Source organism: Malurus melanocephalus, unplaced genomic scaffold, assembly GCF_030028575.1.
Source record: "Malurus melanocephalus ecotype Western Australia unplaced genomic scaffold, MMel_1.1 scaffold_121, whole genome shotgun sequence".
Classification (NCBI taxonomy): domain Eukaryota; kingdom Metazoa; phylum Chordata; class Aves; order Passeriformes; family Maluridae; genus Malurus; species Malurus melanocephalus.
Genome location: NW_026623353.1, coordinates 1,025,420 through 1,038,138, shown reverse-complemented (window position 1 = coordinate 1,038,138; position 12,719 = coordinate 1,025,420). Strand labels below are relative to the sequence as shown.

The 12,719-nt window shown below is 36.8% G+C and overlaps 1 protein-coding gene across 6 annotated transcripts in view; it reads left to right on the top strand.

Annotated features, from left to right (window-relative positions):
- The window catches only part of SORBS2 (sorbin and SH3 domain containing 2), a 208,847-nt gene that overhangs the window by 75,846 nt on the left and 120,282 nt on the right, over positions 1-12,719 (top strand). For all 6 annotated transcript variants that reach the window (XM_057370228.1, XM_057370226.1, XM_057370225.1 and 3 more), the window contains exon 3: positions 5,337-5,464. The gene's annotated coding sequence lies outside the window, so the exon portion shown is untranslated. The remainder of the gene's footprint in view (positions 1-5,336; positions 5,465-12,719) is intronic.

Here is a 12,719-nt window from a genome sequence, read left to right as displayed (position 1 = left end):
CCTAAATTCCTTTGTGGATTTAGTCATGGTAATTGGAATAGAAGCTCAGTACAGAGTGCGGAGGTGTAAAGCTGGCCTGGCTATAATCTGGTGCTTTAAGAAAAAGCAGAATGGCATTAGGCCTTGTGTGCTCTGTAACGTAAGTCTTTGTGAAGCGGAAGGAAGGATTTGGGACTTGTGTTACTTCTGTGGATTTCTTTTTCCTTATGTGGACCAGCAGCTTGAGAGTGGCAGCTGCACACAGGATCATGCATGGCCACAGAACCCAGGGATGGCAGTTCTCCCTTGAGAAGTGAGCACAGTTTTATCCATGGATAACTCTGGGAGGGTGATAGTATTTCTGAGTATATTGTTCAGGTGGAAATATTTTAGAGTAACTGGAGGCAGTTGCTCAAACTTTCCTTTCTCCTAGGAGCTGATAAGAGAGAGTCCAATTTTTTCTCTGTGAGCCACATGAAGTATGTGATTACTCTGTGAAAGAGGTCTAGTGTCCTCAAAAGCCCAGACAATGGCGTGACGCTTAGCATTGTGTCACGGAAGTGGGAGATGTGACTGTAAATCCTTCTGGAAGTTTAATCCAGGTTTTCCATATCCGTGGCAGATGTTTTAACATCCATCAATACAGTGTTCTTAAAAATAACCCATGGTGGGGTAACATCATCTTCTATGGTTTTGATAAAGAGTGAAAAATATCTGAGAACATATTTTGTATATTTGTGCCTCAGATTTAAGATGGATAAAACCCAAGTTTGTACAGGACAGCTGTCGCCAAAGTAGTTTCATTAAGGCAAGACATTGCTTGCTTGATTCAGGAGAATTTTAGGTGAGTGGGAACTTCACTGTTAAAAGACATACAGATCCTTCGAAATTTGGGTATATATAAAATGGGTATTTTAGAAATTGTCACTTTTCATTTGGGCTCAAATGAACTTTATTACTTGCACTGGTAAGTCACAGGTTGAGAGTCCTAGCTTGTTTACATTTCTGAGGTTTAGGTCTTTAGGAAAACTCCACTCCCTAATGCCCTCAGCACCCTCCCAAATAACTACTGCAATCTTACACAGTAGTCAAACATGCTCTTGCAAAAAATGGGCCTGAAGGACAAATAACTTTGTACCCAGTTCTTGAAAGAATGGCCTCACAATGTATATTAAGAGTGAGATTAACAATAAGCTTCTGTTCCCCATTTCCTGAAAAGGCCTTTTCATATTTATTTCCCTGTTCATTTTTAACTGTTTACTCTTGGAACAAAGGAAGTTTTACTAGTAAAGTATGCAGACATGTTATCCTGTTGGTCAAGTTTCAGAGTGATAGCTGCACTGACTGTAGTCATTTTTCACACCATTATGAAAGCAGTTATATAGTTGGTGCCCAGTTATACAGAATTGGCTAAAGTACTGGAATTTGTTGCAACTGTTGACTAAGAGGATCTAAATAGTTAGATAATATGCTTTCAGTAGTTGGTGGGGTTTAAATGCCTGTGATTTCACTTCAAGGTTGTATCCTTACATTTTAATGTAGTTATTTGTTGCTGATTTAAAGTTATGGTAATTTTTTACAGATTCTAGATGATATAATACTGTTATTAAAATATTAAAAAATATAGCTGCTTATTATAACTGCCAAATGTTTTACAACAAAATGTCTAGGGTTTTCAGTCTAACATAAATGTAAAGTCAAGAAGGAGAACTTGGTGTAGCTAAAGATGGTGTCTTTTAAAGAGAATGTAGACCTGCTCTTCTGGAGAACAGCATAGTCAACTCTTCTTCAAGCATATGCCATTTGCAGGCCAATTCATGGTAATAATATGAGACTGTGATTCTTTGTACTTATTGTCTTGATACATGCCTTTCAAATGCACGAGTTATCAGTAAACACTCCTGTGACAAGTTCAGGGGGCTGCTTCTGTGTTTGAGTATGGGCATCCCTGGCACTAAGTTCAGTAAACATATGTTCATGCATTTTTTACTTATGTTACATTATGTGGGATCAACCCCCAGTAATTTTGTATTTGACCTACGTGTAACAAGGTAATCCACCCTGTCCAGGAACGTGGCCACACTTAATAGCTTCGTTGCTTTTCAATGGTGGAGGCTACTGAAAGCACATGTGACATTAAAAAAGTGTCTTATTTCTAAGATCTTTGAAGTTCTTATATGTCTAAAACACTTTTAAGACCAGCTGAAGTCCAGGACAAAGCATATGGTCCACAGCTTTCCTTCTGTAGATGTTTTTTCCTGTAATTTGGGAAATGCTCATTTCAGAGATTGAGATGATCAGTTCTATGAATTATCTCTCTCAAAGGGAACTTCTGAAAATGCAGACTATGTGCATTTGGCTTCCATTCTCTAATATTAAATTCATTTGATATTATCTGTCATAGTTCAGATGAAATACAAGAAACATGGTTATTTGAAAAAAAAAAAAATTGAACTAATGAAAGAAATCTTATCCATACTCCTTATTTCTTCCTGAGACAGGTAACAGACAATTCATTTAGACATAGTATCATACTACTTGAAGGTATTGCACTAATAGTAAAATATATTAATAGAATAATGTATAAAATAATACAAGGAAAAAGCAGTCATTACCTGGCTGTGCAGTGTGCATATGCATATCTTGAAATGTACAGGAATCCTTCTCAAAAGCAGGATTGCTCTTCAGCCTTTCTATGTGAAGCTTCAACCATGACTCAACTATGTTTGAAGGGTTAGGCTTAGAAAAATCAAGATTTATATTAATATGTGCAGTGAAGCAGGTGTGCAACTTTTGTGTCTCAGTATTTTGAACAACCTTGTGTATCTCTTAACTCTCAAGGTTCTTTCTTCTGCTTTATGAAAATCTCTGTGCCATAATGTCTGGCCATAGAGCTCCTGGAGACTTGCACCAAGTACTGATGTTAGCTTGGTTACAGTGTAACCTGTACACTTCTTGTTCATGTTTGACTGCTTTAATACTAGTAGTTGATTATTTCCCACTGCAGTGGGTCACTGCAGAAATTATATTCTGAATTTTAGTATTGCTGATGGCCGTACAATGAAAGAGATTATTGTCGGTCCCTGAAAGGCGTAATGTGACAGTTTTAGTAGTAGAGACACATTTGTCTGTTTTACTAATAAACATGCACATACATTTATCTTTGAGACCTAGAGGCTTTATGTGATATTTCTGGTATCTCACATTTCTGGCTGATAAAGATGATGTGATTTGTGTCCAGTAGCTAAAACACCCTGGTGTATACTAAACAGTGCTTATGTCATGTTCAGTAAATGCTGTAGATACTAACAGGTAAACTGTCATTTATTTGCACAAATGCAGTTTCAGGGAGTGCATGAAGAAACAAGGTGCCCAAATGGATTAAGTGCTGATGGTGACACAGCTGATGGCAAATGTGTTTTCTGAGAAAGTGCCTCTGCAAAGAAATGCTGACCTGCGAAGCATTGTGTGTTATGTCACTGGTAGATTGGTAGTGCTAATAATGACTTTAACAGCTACTTCTAGTTTTGTATTTGTGAATTAGTGTTCAGCATGTGAATATTTATTGATTTAGCTTGTAACTACCAGATGAAAGCATTATGGATGGCAAGGTAATGTAGATTCTGACACTAGGGGTCTGGTAGATACTGGTTATTTGCAAACTATACTGCATGTCCCGCCTGACCATGACAGCTCTCAAGCTGCCTATAACTCACACATTATCTGAAGTTTAAGCTGCTGGAGTCCTTGAATATCTTTGTTCATGAATCTCAAATATAAACTGAGCTTTTTATCTTCAGTGAACTAGTTTTGTCATGAAAGGGTGGTCTTAAAATAGACATCAGGAATGAAATAGCAATAATTATTAATTTAACAGGTTAGAGTTTGTGGGTTTTGTTGTACCTGCTTTTCACTGCAGTAATACTAAAAATAGCTGAGATCAAGTGGAAAGGATGCTTTTTACCTAACAGAAAGAATTTGTGCTATATTTTTATACTTAGCAACTTCTTTTATTGTTATGTGTTCCACAACTAATGCTTTTCATACAAGGAACAAATATGTTTTTCATGTTCGTCTGTAACAATGAGTATTGCTGTATTCTTGTAATAGTTTACTAAACACCTTGTGTCTGGCATCCTGTTTCATGTGTCAGTGTCGCTTCCAAGCAGCTACTGTTCACAAGTAAATCAGAAATTAAGGTGTCTCATGGTGTTCTAAAAAGTTTTCAGATAAGTGTGCCTAAGTAAGGTGATTGGAAATTTAGCAGATACTGAAACATTTTGTAATCTTACCACATCAGCCTGTTTTAGGTTTTGAGGTGAGAATAATTTTAAGTCTCATAACTTTTCTTTGAACAAAAGTAACAAGAATTTTCAGTGGCAGTACCTAACAGAGTGATGATATATGAGTAGTTTTTCTGAGGAAGCAAAACCCAAGAATTGCTGAGATACATAGAGGGAAGTTATAGAGAGGAATATGTTGGAAGCTTTCTGCTCCACCAGAAGAATCTGCAAAAAATAAAATAACAGTGATGATTTTTCACTGACTCACAGTTTGTCTGTGTTGTCTTAGACTTCAAAGTAGTTAGCTTTTATGTACTCATCAAGATTTTTCCTAGAGTCATCCATTTGTATTGATATTTTCTGTTTCCCAGTATTTTTGCTTTATGGGAGGCTGAGTTGGTTGGTTGGTGATGTGACAGAGGAGGACAGGGAGATATGTATCATGTCACTGAATGCCCTGATAGGAAAAATGGAGTGCCAGCAGCTTCAGGACACTATGCTTCCAAAATAGTGCTATTGCTGAAACTGGAAACTTAAGATGCAAACTAGAAACTAGCTACTGGCTTCAGTTTTGCTATACTGATTTGTCCTGTCCTTGGATGTGTATACCAGTCAGATATGATGGGCTTAAATGCAAATAGACGTATTTCCATCTCAGATGAAACCTTATGTAGAGAAGGCAAAACATCTTCAGAGACAGCCAAACTCCAAAGGTGTTTTTCACATTAAAAAATATTCATGGTGATTCATTTTCTGAGCTAAAAGTTAAAATTTTCAAGGTCCCTGTTTTCCTTTTAACAGTAGTTTGGTTTGGTTTTTTTTCATCAGCACTGGTTGTTCCCTGCTCCTTCTGTTTCTTTAAAGAAAAATTTGGACAGTGAGCAAAGGTTTTTTTGCTATGGATTTCTTGTTTGTTTGTTTTTTTTTTTTTTAGCTTGGGTTGGGCAGCTGCTTCTTCTATATTACATTTTCATTTTGATAGTAGGCAAGCCCATTGCTGCTGAAAATAGCTCAAATGTTCTTAGAAAAAAGCTTCAGTCAGCAGCTTAGACTCTTTCTCTTTTTCTTTTGCAGACTCTTGCATGTGAGTTAGATTAATTTCTTGAGAGAAACCTTCATAAAGGGCTAAATAAATAAGGTCTACATATACTGAAGTTTCTTACTTCTGCTGCATTTGAGACACAGCTAAACTCGTCTGTCTGGTAAGTCATACTACACTTTCTTCCTGCCCTTATGACTTGCCTTCTTGAGTTTCTAATTAATGTTCACAGTAAACAGAATAAATGTTCACAGTTCACAGAACAGCTTCGGCTTGCTAATAGTTCTGGTGCATTCTATATATGAAGTACAAAGAGTAATCTCCATTATTGTGCTGCTTTTACAAATTTCAAAATAGTATCTGTGATTTCGTATGGTACTTTGGTATACATGGGGTTTAATTGCTTATCTAGTACTTTTTATCAGTTTTCTGTCATGAAGGTATTAAATGTTTTAAAGCAAGAGTGATGGTTGTTCTGGCTTGGATTTACCTGTTTGATTGTTTCATATTTAATAAATTAACTTAAGAATTTCTATTGCAAAGTATATTCGGTGTCAAGTTAGAGTTTAAAAATAAACTTTACCAACGATTCATTCATGTCTCATTGACTGTTGGTTTCACCTTGTGTAAACAAAATAGGTTGATGTTTAATACAATGCTTTGTTTTTCTTGGTGATGTGCCTATTTCATAGGACAGTAAGCATACTCACCAGTAGGCTTTAATTGGTCATATAATTCTGTAACAGTTCTATTAAAGGTACTTATGGCTTACAGTTTCTTTGGATTTTGATTGTTGTTTGACAGCTTGAAACAATGGGTTGGTTTTTTTTTTTTGTTTGATTGTGAAGCATTAACTGAGTTTGACACGAACAAAAGAAAGTTTGTCTTCTCTCTTCTATTTTTATTCTTTACTTCAACAAAAGGTAGAAAATCTTGGAAGAGCAAAAGGTTTTTTGCCCTTTGCTGAGGTTTTCCTAAGCAGTTGTCTGGCATTAGATGGCACCCTGTATATACCCAGTCCGTCTGATAAGTTACGCTGCGATGCTTTGGCTTACCACAGTTACTGTGTACTTACATACTGCATGCCCTAGTTCTGCACAGTTCACTTCACAGGCTTTGCTATATCCCTGACATCAGTTTATTTAAAAAAGACATTGAAAACCCAGTGTCATATTTAGAAAAAGTGTTATATTTAATGTAAAGCAACAGTTATGCGTTATATTTTCATGGAGAAAGCCCCACATGAAACAGATCAACACTCTTATGTAAAAGCTGTTTGGAGGCTTTTCTATTCATTTAAGTTTTAGTAAGAAGTTTTCCATTTTATTTTTGGATAAAAAGAGAAAAAATGAAATGTATGCATGGATTTAATAAAAAGTATCTTACTTGTCTTACATTGATGGTTTTCATATAAAAAAGTTTGTCACCTGAGAATTACTTTACAAAAAGCTGAAGCTTCTAAAGGATCTTAAGACACTTCATAGGTCACACTGCAGTTACTGCTTGAACAATTTAGAAGTATGTGATCCCATAACATGGCCAAAAACATAGCTGGAGGAGAAGTTACACACAAATAGGCTACATAATATGCAAATATATGTACCAATTATTTTCAGTTAAAAACAGTGCTTGAACTGTTCAAAGTAAGGAACAGTGATGGTCTGTTAATGGTCATTTTTTAATTTATCTAAGTTTGCATTTACCATATACTTGACACTTCATTTTTGACTAGGTAACAGAGCTGACATAGAGTAACTTGTATCTGGCACACTAACACAACCCAAACTCTAGCTGAGTGAACTTGGCACCAAATTCAACTTAGGAGAGGAAATCTCAGGAGAGCAGTGGAATTCCTTTCATTGGATAAGTATACCTCAGTATTCATGGGAAACAAATGGTAACATTTTGTGCAAATTTCTTCTTTTGACAGTGTGTCTTTGTTCACTTCCCAAAAGGGGTGTCAAATACATTGAAAAAAAAAACTTATTTGAATTTTTCATTTTACTTAATGATATGGTCCCAAGGAACCCATTAAATCTGGGATGGCCTAACACTGTTGTTTGTAACTCTTTTAGTATATAGAAAGAAGACACAATTAGAACAGTTTTGGTTACATAATTGTGTTCCCTCCTTACTGTCTTTTTGAGCTCAGATAGAGGGATAGGAGACACATGTATCTATAAACACTTTATGATGGAATTATTTTATCAAAGTGTCTCAGAAAATGTTTTCTTTTTGCCAATGTAGGTGTTATCCATATATGATATTACTGAACTGTTACCTTGAGGGACAAAGGATCACGATAACTTAGATTTCTTGTCAAAAGCTTTGTGCTGAGAAAGACCTTAATATGCTGTGGTCTTCAGTTCATTTGCTGGTGACAATGGGGTTTTCTTGGAACTGTTCTGTGTGGGATTCTCATCATCACGGTCTAAGTGTATCAGCAAATCATACTAATAAGTTGAAACTTCATGGATTTAATATATGGCAATGCTGGAGAAGAAAAGTTTTTTTGAAAACTGGAAAGCAAGACCTGGTGATAGAGGAATTTAGTCTGAGTAAAAGGCCATCGTGCAGTCATTGCTTCCTTTTATTAACTGCAGACAGGGGATATACAGAAATGGAGATGCTGAGAATGTGTACTCATATGTGAGGCCTATGAGTTGTGTCTGCACTGGACTACCTGGCCATGTGGTATTCCCAGGTGTCAATAGATAGCTCTGGAAAAAGTTTGTGCTGCAATTCTGTATGTAACCAGCTGCTTTAGAGGGTTGCAATTTTTATGGCATCCTGGTTATCTCCTGTCTGCAATACTGCAAAATTGCAATGCCTCTTTGTTGGCTTTGGAGCTTAGGCTGTGCTTAACCTTTTGATTGGTCCAAATGAAACAGGAACTGGCAGGATTCCCAGCTTTTCTCACAGTGGCCTCTACTCATCATCATTAATCTGTGGTTTGGGGCAAAAGAGTAAAATTAATCCCTTTATTAATACTGAAGTACAGCAATGAACATCTTTTGTCACAATTAATAATTTTAACTATGATTTCCAAGATGTTGGTTGCTTAACTTTTGTAAAAAACAACTGTCTTTTAGATAAATATTTTTATAGTCTGTAACTTCATAAGTATTCATTTTTCCTCTAAAAAGAAAAAAAGTTGACAGTCAAAAGCAGGTACTTTTGCATATGAAATAATAAATAGTTTAATTTTCACTTCGGCCCCAAGCCTTGAATTACATTTGATTCTAACTTGTGTGTAAGTTTGAAAAGTACTGATTTGGGAATAAAGTTGTATGGCAGAGAATTTGCCTTTGTAGCCACAGAACCACAGAATGGGTAAGGTTGGAAGGAAGCAGTGAGGTCATCTGCTCTTCCAACCTCCCTCCACCCTGTGTGCTTGTACTTTAAAGAGAAAAGTGTTCTTTTAAGCACTTCTTCTTCCTAATTAGTCTAATAAATATACTTTGGTCTGTTTTCAAAGTGCCTTGGATAAGGCGTTACCTGTTTATACTTGAGTGCAACACTACATTTGTCTCCATAACATTAGTGTCTTAAAAATGGTCTGTTTCCTTAGTGACTTGTGTCCCTAAATGTTTAATGCTGTTAGCATTAGTGCTGTTAGAATGTTTAATGCTGCATCATCTTTACTGCTGGACATAACTTGGGCACCTAGGCTGCCTCCACGCTTGAGACTGCTAATGACTTGTTTCTCAGAAAGGTTCCCTGTAACAAAGTCATTTAGTACAAAGGCATTTAGAAAGAAACTATCCTGGTGCAAAGGAGACTTTTAGCATGTATGTTCTTCCCTAGTCTGCAAAACCAGCAGGTGACAAATGTAGTGGCAGCTCCATCTTTTTGAAGCTCAAAGTCTGAGTACCAAGTCCCTGTGTGTGAGTAGGCTGTCGACTTTGGAAGGGCCCCTTGAGACACCTCTATAGGATTCACTTACTTGTGTGATTTATCTTGTTAGGTCTAAGTGAGCTAAGATGTGAGGTGCAGCTGAATGCAGCAGACCTGTATGTGTGACCTTGAATCTCTGAGGCCTCTGGGCCTTTTGGAAAGCAGTGGATTTCTTTTCCAAAGTCAAAGAAAGCTGTGTATACCTAATAATGTACTCCTGTCTTATTTAATTCCTGGGAGAGAAAGAAGCAGAGGAGGTGCAAATGGGAAGGTAAGCTATGTTGCTCATAGGGACAGTTGATTTGGAGGATGAGTCCTCTGTCTTGATCAGATTTAGTCTTTTGGAACAGACAAGTTCTGACCACTGGATGGAATTTTTCAAGAGTTTTCCTAGCCTTCAATATACAGAATTTAATAGTTAATCTTTCCACTGTGATGGTCAGTCAAATAAAGGCACTTCGAACTTACTGTCACAGGTCTGTTGGATCTCCAGATTTTTAAAATCACCTTTTAGTTCCTGTTTCCCTTCTGGATCCTGCACAGAGCTTTCTAGTGCTGGAAAGGGAAACTCATGGCTGATTTTGGAATGTTACAGCTCAGGCCTAAAGTAATAGTTTAAAAGAGAGAATAAAACTCATGTAAGACTTGGTTAGAAACAGGGATATGAAATATGTGTGCATTAAACAAGAAATTCAGATGCTATGGCCTAAAGTCTGGGGATGTTCTAATGTACTGAAAGATTCTGCTTTTTCCTGTGACCAAAACTGATTGAAAATGACCTTAGGCTTCTCTAAGCAGAATTAAGCTAGTATTGAAAGTTTTTGAAAATTCTTCCGTAAAGTATGTCCCAACTTTATCTGCAGGCAGGTTCCTAAAAGCCTACCTGCGATGCAAGAGCTGAGTGTTTGGAGCCGTATCATTAATTCATAGTGATATCTCTTGGAGTAAATAGCAATAATATATTCACACAAAACATTTTACAGCAATGGCTTTGCATTAAATGAAAGATTCTTTATTAAAATTGAGCAGATGTGCAGTTTAATCTACTGTTTGGACTGGAATTCAATTTTGACTTAACAGTGAAGCTTCTGAAAAGTGCCATTATCAAGTGCCCTTTCTAAAACAAAACCACGACCAAACAAAGCCCCAACAAAACCCCCAAACCTTGGAATTAAAAGGAAAAAATCTGAATTCCCAAAAGGCATATAGCTGTATTGCAAATGGGCTATCTGAATTACTTTGAACTTTAATTCCTGTGTAGTTTGTATATGCTGGTGCAGAGGTTGCTATACACTGGCCTCTCCTCCCCTATCTGGATTCCCCTCCTTCATGTAAATAGAATGAGCATAAATCCACTGACTTGGAAATAATTGTATGGTTTTTTGTTTTGTAGCTGCTGACTGCCTGGTGGTTTTCTAGCAAAACACTTAAGTGACAGGCGGCAGGCCAGCATGGTGTTGATCTGCCTTCCTGGGATCTATGAAGTCTGATCCAAATGGCTTACAATGTCTAGATTTCTGCAGGGAGATGTGCCAAGCGTTTGGTTGTAAAACCAAATGATTGGTCAAGAAAATTTGCATTTTCCTAGACAGATATTAAAATACATGTATTAATAATGAGGAATGGCTAGAACAGGTGAAATCAACTGAGTGCTCACTTTTGATCAGAATTTGAACAAAACAATTTACTTCAGACTGAAAATACCATTATTGGACATAGGTAAGGAGCATGCTTTTGTTAAATTTTCAGATCTTTGTATTCTTTGGGTCCAGGTAGAATGATCAGCAATAGTGTGACAGTAATGCTCTAATATTTGCAATCTGTTCTACTCTTAGCAATAATATTTAAGTGTTTGACCAAAATGTTTGTTTAGAGTTGGAGAGCTGTTTCCAGTTGAAATCTGGGCTCCTTTGAGGAAGTCGTTTACAGGCCAGCAAACACAACAGACCAAATCTGAAAGACCTTTGAGTCAGCTGGTTGAACTTCTTATTACAAAATGGTTTCTCATTGAGTTTACTAACTTGTCTGACTATTATCTGGCAAGCCAGAGTGGCCTGGACAAAGGTTGTTCATATTCATAAGGCTTTAAGAGATCTGTGTATGTGTCTGAGCCTGTTGAACTGTCACAAACAGCTGCTACTTTCAGAATAGCTGAGTATTCAGTGCTACAAGCCCTCTCTACCTGCGCTAAAATTCCATGCCAAGATTGCTACAATAATCATGCAAATCACTGTCCTGCTGTGGGCAAGCAAAAATAAAGAAAACAAGCTCAAAGTTCAGTAGAAGACCATTGAGTTTAGACCACGGTAGTTGGCCCTTCAGATACAGCGGTGCTACTGACATGAACTGTGAGGTCTCAAACCTTGGGCTTTCAGTCAGTTCTTTGACAGCTGCTTCATTTTATTCTGTTATTGGCTGAGTGTCATTGCCTCTCACACTGACATTAATGAAAGTCACTGTGTGGTTATTTTCGGTACACTGTTTGCTTGCTGCATTCAGCATGGCTTGCAATAACAGCAGTTTGGTTTGTGTACAGTCAGTTAAATGCTTTAGTCCATTTGACACAGACAGTTCTCTGCTGGCAAAGCAGTGTCTCCTGGGATGAGACCTCGTGTGTTCCAGCCTGGCCTGCTCTTCTGTGTTGGGAATGAGGAAGACATTTAAACTGCTCTCTCTATCAGTACAGGCTCAGCACAAGATATATTTATCAATTGATGTTAGGATGGTTTTAGTTTTGCACTTCATTCAAAACATTTTTTTGGAATAAATACTGGTTGGTTTGTGGATTTGTTTTTTTGTTTGGGGTTTTTTTTTTCCCCCACAGGCAATATATGAGGCATAATTACATTACAAAATTCAAGTGAAAATTTGCAAGAAATGTGTTTGACTAATTGTGACTAGGTAAAACTTTGCTCTAGGTTAGCACTCAATTGGAAGATGTGCAGGTACAGTTAGAGAATAAAGAATTCAGCTGATGTTTCATACCTCAAAATTTGCAGCATAAAAGACCTCATTTCGAACCAGATGTCTTGGGCTTTTGTAAATAGGCTTATTTCTGATTGTAATGATCTGATTTCTGAATTATATCATAGATTTAGCTATGGCTATGAATTTGTGGGAAGATAAAAGAACAACAAGCTGTAACAATGACAAACATCTTTTTTCTCCATAAGAATGGACTTACCTTGATACTTAATTCAGGCTGTTCATAAAATTCTGTCTTTTTAGAATAATTTTGCCTTGATGGCTGTGACAGATATAAAACTGACAAATATTGGATTTCTTTGTTTTTCTTGCTTTCTAATGAACTTCAGAATGTAATGAACTTTGCTGAAAATAACTCAATTAGCTGGACCCATAACAAGACACAACTTTTTGAGTGCACCTGGTAAAGGCTCAGCTGTTTGGATGGTATTTATCATTCCACAGAAAAGATAGCTAAAGAAATAGAGGAAATAGAAAATCAGTCATGCGAGTGAAATATAAAATTAAAAAACTTCCCTAAATTATTTTTTTCTAAC